The sequence below is a fragment of the Rousettus aegyptiacus genome, unplaced genomic scaffold (genome assembly GCF_014176215.1).
Source record: "Rousettus aegyptiacus isolate mRouAeg1 unplaced genomic scaffold, mRouAeg1.p scaffold_m13_p_18, whole genome shotgun sequence".
Taxonomy (NCBI): Eukaryota; Metazoa; Chordata; class Mammalia; order Chiroptera; family Pteropodidae; genus Rousettus; species Rousettus aegyptiacus.
This window is the reverse complement of record NW_023416293.1, coordinates 10,291,877-10,301,987: the sequence shown is the minus strand read 5'-3', so window position 1 is coordinate 10,301,987 and position 10,111 is coordinate 10,291,877.

The following is a 10,111-nucleotide window of genomic DNA, read 5'->3' as shown; positions in this document are numbered from 1 at the left end:
GGACGTAATTTAAGTTTGTCTTCCAAATCCACTTTGCATCAGGAGGTTTTCTAGCTGTATCTCCAGGTGTCGTGATTGCCAGAGAGAGAGAATGTTTAGAGAGAAGATTCGTTTATCATTTTTGTTATCATACTTTGAGATAGTTTGCCAAATTTATCTCTTAATTCAAGGTTTAGCAAAGAGAGGAGCAAAAACTTGCATGTCATATGGATGAATGTAAGAGCATCTATAGCTAACCGGATCATGAGAACATTTAGTTGACTGCTCAGGATAGGCCGTCCCTCTTTGCCACACCAAAAATCTCCCTGCCAATGATAGAAAGATATTTTTTCCCATGGCTAAAACTTCTGAATTTATTCTGAGTGCCTATGGGATGTCTTGAAATCGATCTTGTGGATCTATTTCTAGGTGTAGAAGTTGATATCACCGTTAGGTTGGTTTTGCTCCCCACTTCCTTCCTCGAATTGATCAAACACCATGTGGTGTTTTTGTTGACTATGGCAGAAAAACTTCCTTTGGTTTGTTAATAATCACAAACGAGTTCTAATAGGTGCTTTATACCAGACATCGATTCAAGTAGTTGGTTTTTAAATATCAAGTCCTGATTGGGACTGTTGTACAATTGACCGTATTTTGCAGGGCAGGATGAACTAAATGGCCATCATATTGTCAATGCTAACACCGATTCACCCTGGCTCCATTCACTCAGTTCAGCGGTTCAGTTCGACAGACATTCTTTGAGATGTCTCGCAGTGCTAGGCCAGAAGCAAGTGCACGTGCCCTTGGCTGTCAATCAAGTAAATGGGACCTTTTACATCAGTTTGGTTGGTTGGCACTCCAGAAATAAATAAATAAATATATATATATATATATATATATATATATATTTTATATGTTTAGGGATTATCTTTTCTATCTCTTGCAAACTACAGCTAATGTCTGGTGTCCTGTTTATTGAAAGTAATTCTAATTACACGCTGGGTCGAGAGCAATTCATAAGGATTCCAAGAGGGCTGGTGACAAGGAACATCCACAGATGGGCAATTTTGGGATTAAAAGTTTTAGTAAATGAAAAAAAAAATTAATTCGTACTATATGCTAAACAGGAACTAGCCTGACTCAGAATGCAGATTTCTCCAATTGCACTGTAATTGCCACCGGGCTTCCGTTTTGTGAAGTAGGCTGCATGCAAGTATGGAAACATCCGGATGAAAGGATGATGGACACGGGTTCTTTTGATAATCGAGCAAGTTGGAAACTATTTAAATCCTGGGTAACTGTAAACAAATGTAAGTAAGGGGTCTCCATTCATACCCGTCCCCTCGGTAACTGATTGTTGTTTTCTTAAACTGCGCATTATTTTCCATCCCAATAAAGCAGGACTTGGCCCAGGGGCTCCTCTTTACTTGTCCCTTCACCCATGGTTCGAGGAGTGCAGTGCGGGTGAGGGCTTTAAAAATGCGAGCTCGGAGTGAGAAATCTGCCGGGACACTTCAGTTCTCTAGGACAGATGGCTGCTTCCCATAACCAGGAGAGTGGACAGGACACACTCGGTCCGGCCGCAGGACCTGGACACGAGTCTGGCTGGTGGGCCTATTTATAAAGTACAGCTTCAGATAAAAATGTATCTTGCAGCACATCTGGTCTGATTTAGCAAAGTCCACAGAAATAGCGTGTTTGCCTTATGAGCCTCCTCTCAAGGGGTTTGGGCGTGCTGAATTATCCACGATTATTATCGAGACGGGAACAATACAAGGTTCTTGCCTTTCTTAGCTGCCTAAATCGCTAGTCGTGAGCATTTATTTTTGATGTGTCATGTTGCTTTTCTGATGAGTCACGTTATCTTACATAGTCTTTGGCAGGGAAGAGACATGTCATTTTGCTGAGATGAGTTACAGCCGGACGCTGAAACAAAGCATAAAATAAAGTACCTCCTGAAAAAAAAAAAAAATCACCTGATCAATAGGCCTAAAATATCAAGCAGCTACAAAGAAAGGTACAGAACGTTCACAGTGTAAGTCAGCAAACTGCCCTCACCCAGTGTACTTTTCCATCTGAGGTCTCCACGAGGACTGCAAAGACGCGCCAGATTTCCTGTTTCGAACACCCCTTTCCAACATATTCCTCTGTTTTCAAGCAATTAATCACTTCCATGTTCTCAAATGCCAAACAGCACGTTATACTGAAAAGAACCAAGCTTGGAGTCAGAAGATTTGGGTTCGGAATCCAGACAGGCCACTTACCGGTTCTGACTTCAGCCAGGCTAGCTAAGCAATCCCTGCTTCTGTCTCCTTATACGTAAAACTTTGCAGAGCTGTTGTGTTTTTGAAGGCGATGGCAGGGAAGCTGCCTAGCACAGTGTCCGCGGAGTCAGCGAGTGAGTGAGGGGACTTTTATACCGGTTTCTCCTTACCCCGCCTCGTGGACACATAAGCAGGAAGCCTCTGTGTGTGTTGCACTTAATTCAGTCCACACTTTATCTTTTTAGAATGTCACTCATGAAATTGTGTGAAAAAGTGGCACAGGACCAAAATTATGAGTCAGAACTACCAACCTTGTTAGTCCATTTGATCTCTCTGGAATTCCATTTTCTCTATAATGTTTGGGAATTGGAGGTCATCCCAAAGGTTGCTTCCAGCTCTGAATTGCTATAATTTTATGATCTGAACTTTCAAGAGAGGAAAAACTAGATCAAAGAAAGCTTGGGTCCCTGGTTACTCCTTTAAATACCGAGAGGAGATGATTACTGCTCAGTTTGTGAAACGAGCCTCTTTGATGAAAGATTTCTGGAGAGAAGTTTTATCAGATGGCCCACAGGCTGGAGAACGCTGTGAGGGTATAAGCGAGTGGTCAACGAAAGAATGTTATTCCCGGTCTGACTGTGACTTCTTGTCAGTATGGAGAATCATGTGCGCATGTTGAAAAGAAAGAGGCGTTCTCTAGTATGCAAACCGAAGTGATCTATAATGATGGTTAATTGATATTTATAACACAAGCTTAATGTACATGGCACGAAGTCCTTAAGATTAAGACTAATTATCGTTAGGCTAGCAATTGCTAGTCTTAGGCTCTGTTCTTTTATCATTATAATCAACAACCATCATAGCTATTTGATAAGCATCAACCGTATTCAATATTGGGCATATTTCATGGCTGACATGTTCACCAAACACCGTGTGTATTCTTTAAGGCAAAACACTTTCACCGAGAAAGTGAATATGGAGGAAGACCTTATCTTTCATAGAGATCATGTTTACTGAAACATTAGAGCTACACAGGGTCGGGAGCTGTGAGGGGAAATGCTGTGCTATTTAAAAGCCGTGTGGGTGGTAGACATTGAAATGCTGGAGGTTCTATTACAGTTTCAGCATCCTGGAGACGTGACGACTTGCTAATGGGTACTTTCAGTCTCGGCAGCACACCGGAAGCCTACTTTTATCTATAAAATAAGGAATAGTAAGAGTATCTGCTTTGTAGGATTAAATAAGATACAGCTTTGCACATAATCGGTATTCAATAAGCGTAAGCTATTATTAGCAGTAATGATAATCTACTACCAAGAAATACTTGGAAACTTTCTAGAAATCAAAGTCCCCAAGAGATCTCATATCCAGGAGTCTAAGTAAAACATTTGTAAATCTTTACACCATTAGTTTAGTTTTGTTTTTTTGGTAGATATTAAACTAAGAACATAGAGCAGTATGTCTCTTGAGAGGATCCTGTGTGTACTCTAGAGTTAAGAATACTCTTAATAAGTGTAAGGTCTGACATTTCTTTCTGAGAACTCATAGACCGGAAGGGGATGGAGTAAGGACAGACTGTGGAAGTTGGGACTGCTGGAGAAATCAGTAACACATGGAAAGCTCTAAGGATCCACTACATGAATTGTAGGGTAGGGAGGAGCCGTCCTGGCTCCTGATTGACTTCCTTACGTTTGGGGAATAGAGCTGAGCCAAATCACATGAGAGAATTACCTAATAAATAAGGAGAGAGGTTCTTTGTCTGCTTCTGTGATTCAACCAAGGAATCAACTCTAATAAGAAAATGTATATTCTTTCATATTAAAGCAGTGTGACTGATTATGGCAGAGCTCCATGTAATTGAAGCACTTTATTTTTCTTATATAAGCTTTCTGAACAGTTAATTTAGCACATAGGATTTGATTCAGGAAATTCAGGTAAAACTAATAATCCTTCAGGAAATTGTCAAGCTGTAGGAAAAAAAAGTTGGTTTACATCTGTCTTGAGAGTTAAGAAAACATGTTTATAGGATGTTTACTTCTTAAACTACTTAAAACATTTCATGAAATTTGCTAATAATAGAGATAAAACCACTACTCATAGTTTGAATCAAGGGTCAAATGGCAAAAAAACAAAATCTCAGTTGAGTATACATACATGGTAAAGAGTGAAGAAATACCTAAATCTGCATCGACTCAAGCCAGATTCGAAGATAAGGGAGTTGTTTCTTGAAGTGACTTTTTTAAAAAACGTAAATTGCACGGTTCCCTTAGGTGCTAATTTTGTTGCTTGTAAAACTGTCTTTTTGCACCAGGCGTCCACTGGAGATCAGCAAAGGCATCCACAAATGCTTCATGGCTTTGTCTCATTTGGCTTCGACTCTTTCCAGACCATCATTGCGGTTCTCCCTTTCTGGCTCCTCTAGACATAATAAAGCAAAGGCCTTCTCACCACGGCCCTCGCACAGAGGAGTGAAATTCTCTGCCCTGTGTACTCGGCAGAGCTTCCCGCAGGGACCACCTACCTGCACACCAGTCTCCGGGCGTCACGTGAAGAGACACATTCTTAATCCTTGAAGTGTCAACAGATACATGGATGTGTGCTCTTAGTGCCGTGTTAGGCGGGGACATTACTTCTTATCATTCTAAATCTGTCGGAAATATCATGTCTTCGTGAAGTGCAAGCTTGTGTTTACTAGAGGTGTTTCTTCACGGAAATTCAGTCACTGGAATTTTTAAAGATGACTATTCACCATTTTAAAATGATTCAGTGGTTTCCTAGGGAGTCAGACACCCTGGACCAAAGGCTGTTGTTTTCTTGATAAAATCCTACAGCAGAAAAAAATAATCCTAAAATACTACCTGATGTCTTTTTAATTTCCGTTAACTCCTGGTGTTTCTTAGTTTGCCCATACATAGCTTTATGCTCACAGAATTAATATCATTTGTAGCTTCAAAGAGAAGGCCAGAGCCAGACTCTCACAAAGAAACTCAGCTCAGAGTTTCAAAATGAGTTTTTCAAAGCCTATGACAGATAATGGCTTGAAAGCTCAAAGGGCTTTTGGTTTGCCAGAGTCAAGCCTATGAGAGAGACACATTTGGGAAGAATCTAAAAACATGGTTTGCCTGGGTATCTCAGGACCAGTGCTGGGAATCTTTGATCTATGAGTTTGTTTTTTCCTGTACTCATGGTTGAAGTCAAGTTCAGTGAATGGGCCGGGGGAGGCAGGGGAGAGAGGCAGAGGAATGGTCTGTGGTTTCCTTTAGCCAGAAGCAATGGACTAGGAATGTGGGTGAACGTCTTTAGAAGATGAGGCTACATAGGCAGGCCAAGGTCAGATGGTGACGTGCCCTCTGTGCCCTCCTAGGAAATCCGAATTTGATTCTAAAGGGTAGTGGGATCCCTGGAAGGATTCGCTGCTGGAGTGTGACATGGCAGGTTTTCTTTCAACAAGGTTTCTCTGGCAGCAGTGAGGATAGTTTGGTAAGAGAAGCGGGTGTGATTTGAGTTACAGTGTTAGGAAGTTAGAGAGTGCAATTATTCAGGGAAGGCATGAGGAGGGCCTAAATGAAGGCAATGGAACTGGCGGAGGAATGATAAGACAGATGATTTAGGCATTACGTTTGTGGGACCCCCTGACTGAGGAAGTAGCAGAGAGAAGGAAAAAGAGATTCGCGGAATAACCCCGATGCTTCTGTGGAAGTGCTAGTCATCCATTCGCGGAGCAGTGGAACCAAGGACCTTAAAATGAGTTGGCATGGTGTGGCGGGGTTGAAGACAGCACGGATTTTGGACATCTCGGGTTTGAAGAGGCAGTTGGAAGATACTGAGGATTTAGATTTGAGAATCTAAATTTGGTGGTAGCTGATGCCAAACACCTGAGTGAGATTTTTTTTACCTATATACCCTGTCTTATTCTGAGTCAATACTGTTTCCATTTTTTTCTAGATAAGAAATTACCTTAATGATTTCAGCAAGTACAGGGTGGCATACGTTTGATAAGGTGCTTTGAATTTCTTCAGGACACAGGCACAATGTAACTATGCCCATGATTTTCCTAAAGCAATTTTATTATAATCTGTAATTCACTAGAAGCCCTCCTAATTAGGAAAAATAGATAAGTGTAGCTTCCAAGTGTACAAATTTTCTTTGCCTGCCCAGACTTCATTTTTGTGATTGAGCTTTGAATTGGATTCAAAGCTCAATCACAAGGATGAGCTTTGAATTGGATTCAAAGTCTAGTTCAGTTCACTCTCTAGGGGAGAAAATTGGTGCCTAAGCTCAGTGCCCTTCCGGAAACTCACCTTCTAACTAGGAATTCGTATTTTCTTCTTTCTGCATTCATCTACAGCTTAGCTACTTCCACTTCCAGTCCTTACAGAAGTATCCATCTTCTTTACCCTTTTCCTCTCCCTCAATACTTCTGCAAGCATAGAACGAACTCTCATTCAATGACAAATTAGAGGACTATTAGAGGATCATAACATGTGTCAATAATATTTAGTGTCTTTACATTGAAAAGGCATGTTCTCTTAGGGTTGTAATACGTAAATCCCTTACTTTATATACTTCAAAAAAATCACAGAAGGGGCATTCTGAGCTTTCATTTGTTATTGCATAGCTCCGTATATGAATTCTTGCACATCAAAAGTGTCTATGGGTGTTTTTATATCTACAACACGGTGTTGAAGTTGGGCCTGGATGATGTGTAGTGGTACTGATATATTTTTTATGCTTCATGTACTGAATTTTTTAAAAAGTTACACCTGCAGATTTTTATCTGCGTTCCATCAGCATAAACGCTCCAGGATCAGCACTTTTCAGTTCTCCCATGAAAAGTGATGAGGTCTTACAAGGGCCGGGGTCATATGATCTGTCTCAGCGCTGTCTTAAACGGTGCCAGAAGCTAGGGCATAAAGTGAGTGCTATTTTGGCCACACTTTATTGAATTCCCTCTCCAGATGCTCTACATATTTCACAGCAGAATTAGCAACAGCCATCGCCGCGGAAGATCGTAAATGTCCCATCTCCTGCCTCAATCCCCAAACCAGTTCACTGCCACCACTCGCCGAAGATGATGACAAACTTATTCCTTCCACCTGACAGTGCAAAAAGGCCATGTGCTCGAGGGCTGCGTCGTTCCGAGGGGGATAGGAGGGAGGTCAGGGGGAACATCACGGGAGTGCGAAGAGTGTGGCTTTGAAGTCTGAGATCCGTCCTGGCTTGCCATTCTGTGCGTTTTATAGGGCCTAAGAGGGCAGCCAACAACCCTCGACCGTGCTTCATACCCTGAGCCCCAAGCTGGGCTTGGCCTTTTCCTTTCAAACTCTCGTCATCTTCCCATGAGCCTTTGCATCCAAACCCATTTTTGCAGGTAATCTGCATAGTCAAATATTTCTGGAAAACACTCTCTGGGGTGAGCTTCCCTGGAAATCTCTACGGTGTGATCTGAGATCAAGTGACCAGGATTTTAGTTTACATTTAAAACTGCAGTCCAGCTCAGCAGTTTCGTCAAAGTGATGCTAATGCACGATAATATTTATAAAAGCCTCTGCTTTGTGGGAAGGCATATTTAAAAGGTTTTGTTTCTGTTTAAGGCAGGTAGATCAGTCTCGTTAGCCTGGCATCCCCTCAAATTCGGTAAATGACTGTCAGCAAATAAGTGCCAGAGCCAAACTAAATTTTTATTTACTTATTTATTTATCTTTTGCTACAAGGTGGCAATGAAGCGCACACTTGAACTTGAGGACTCTATAGTCGTCTTTATGATCGGTTATCTATGTGGCCACGATGACCTGGTGATAACTTTCAGATATATTTCTCAAATATTTATGTTTCTGATCAAGTTCTATGAAAACACCACGTGGGACCACTTTCTACCTCCATGTTCATCAATAATTGTATGCCGTCAGTGTATGACTCGTCTTTCTAATATCTGCCCTCTGAAGAACTAGAAATGCTAGGAAATTCATTTACATGAATTATGTATGAATTTTATTACATGTATTTTAAGACATTCCTATGACTCTTTACCTTAGTAATTAGCATCTTGGTGTTTAGATGTTTGGAATTAGACTATAATATTTTGCAAAATGTATCAGATCATCTAATTATTCTAAGTATCATCCACTAATGTCCCCAGTGTTTTAGGCAGTTGACCATAGTGACCAGCAAATCTTGGACGACAATCCTAATGACAATTGTGACATAGAAAACCAGTTTTGCAGAATTTAACAACAAACTCAGCTCAGTTAATGTTTGATTCAATTGATTAAATTATTTAAGGTGCTAATAGAAATAAATTGATGACTTTAGTGGCTTCAAGTTGATTCAAGTCATTATTTTTCGTCGCGTTTGGGTTATTTAAAAGTTCGACTCACAGGCTTTGCTTAATTGTAGGGAAACATGTTCGGCCACCCTTCAATCTCTGTAAGAATATCATGGGCTCCTTGACTTAGAAGTTACCTTGAGAAACTGTCCACACCACGAACTGGCTTCAAGCAGAAACATATCTATGTCAGTCTACGAGCTTTCCCTTTAAGCCTTAAGAAAGGGCAAGTCCCACAGCTGCTCCCAATGCTCATTTGGTTTCCTTTCCTACAACCAGAATGATGTCTTCTCCCTTCAAGGCTTTGCTTCACATTCAGTGTGTGTGTGTGCAGAGTCTATTTATTTATGCATTCATTTATTCGCTGTCTGTCTGTCTGTCTGTCTCTCCTTCTCTCCCCTCTTTCTCTCTCCTGCCTCCCCGACCTCCTCCCCCTTCCTCCCTCTTCCCTTCCTTCCTTCCTTCTCTCTCTCTCTCTCTCTGCTCTCTCTCACCACAGTTGTCCATTTCCTGCACTTTCATCCTTTACAGCAACCCTTGTATATCAGCTGACTTCACAGCAGGTAAAAAGGCACCCCAGGTTTCTCATCCTGCCTTCTCCTTTGGCTGAGGTCCTGAGAATCTTAGTCGTGAACAGTGGGGGTGGAGTGAGGCTCCTGTTATCATGCAAGCAATTGCTAACTGTGGACCTCTGACTTTGTAATTTGTTCTTTATGGACTTGCCTGCAGCCAATAAGCAAAATCAATAGTCTTTGCTGAAAAGTAAGCAAGTGCCAGTGTGTTATGTGACAGGTGAAGATACATGTGCTTACCAGGGGTCAGGGGGCCACATCAAATTTCTCTCTGACTTCTCTTCAAAAAGCTCAATCCATTTAGGGAGCGTTCGTCATTGGAAGATGTTGCAGCGGGGAGTAAGAAAGGCGGCCGCTCTTCTTTTCTCATTTAACGATGTTTGTTTTCAACAGCCTGTTCGATAATGTCACCGAGAAGAAATTATGTGAGAAGAATAAAGTGCTCGGAGGCTATTTACTTATTCGTTCATTCATTTCTGTAGAATAACACTAGCCGTTGCTTTCTCATGTATGTTAATACAGCAGCATTTGTCCAAACATCCGTTTGTTCTATTCCTTTCCAAGAAATAGGTAAGTCTCTCCTTATTGCCATTGAATTGATTACCTGTAGCTTAAGTCAGAGGGAAGGTTATAGGAGCTCGATGGGGGACGTACATATCTCTAAGCCAACATGATGGTAGGATGTAAATCTACTCAATAATTTGGCTATTGATAAGATGCCAAGAACCTTTTTCATTTCCACCTCAGAATCATCAGACGTTGGGCAATTTTGGAGAAGGATATAAAATAAACAACTAATAAGTGACAGTGGTTTCAAAGGAACCAGAATAAAATGGGCTTTTAATCTTTGATGTTTTATCCCCGGGTTTCTCCATTTGGCTTCTCATGCTCCCATTTGTTTGGGTGTTTCGCTCAGAAAACATGATTTCAAGCACGAGCAGGATTTCTGAACCTGGTATTAAATGGAAACA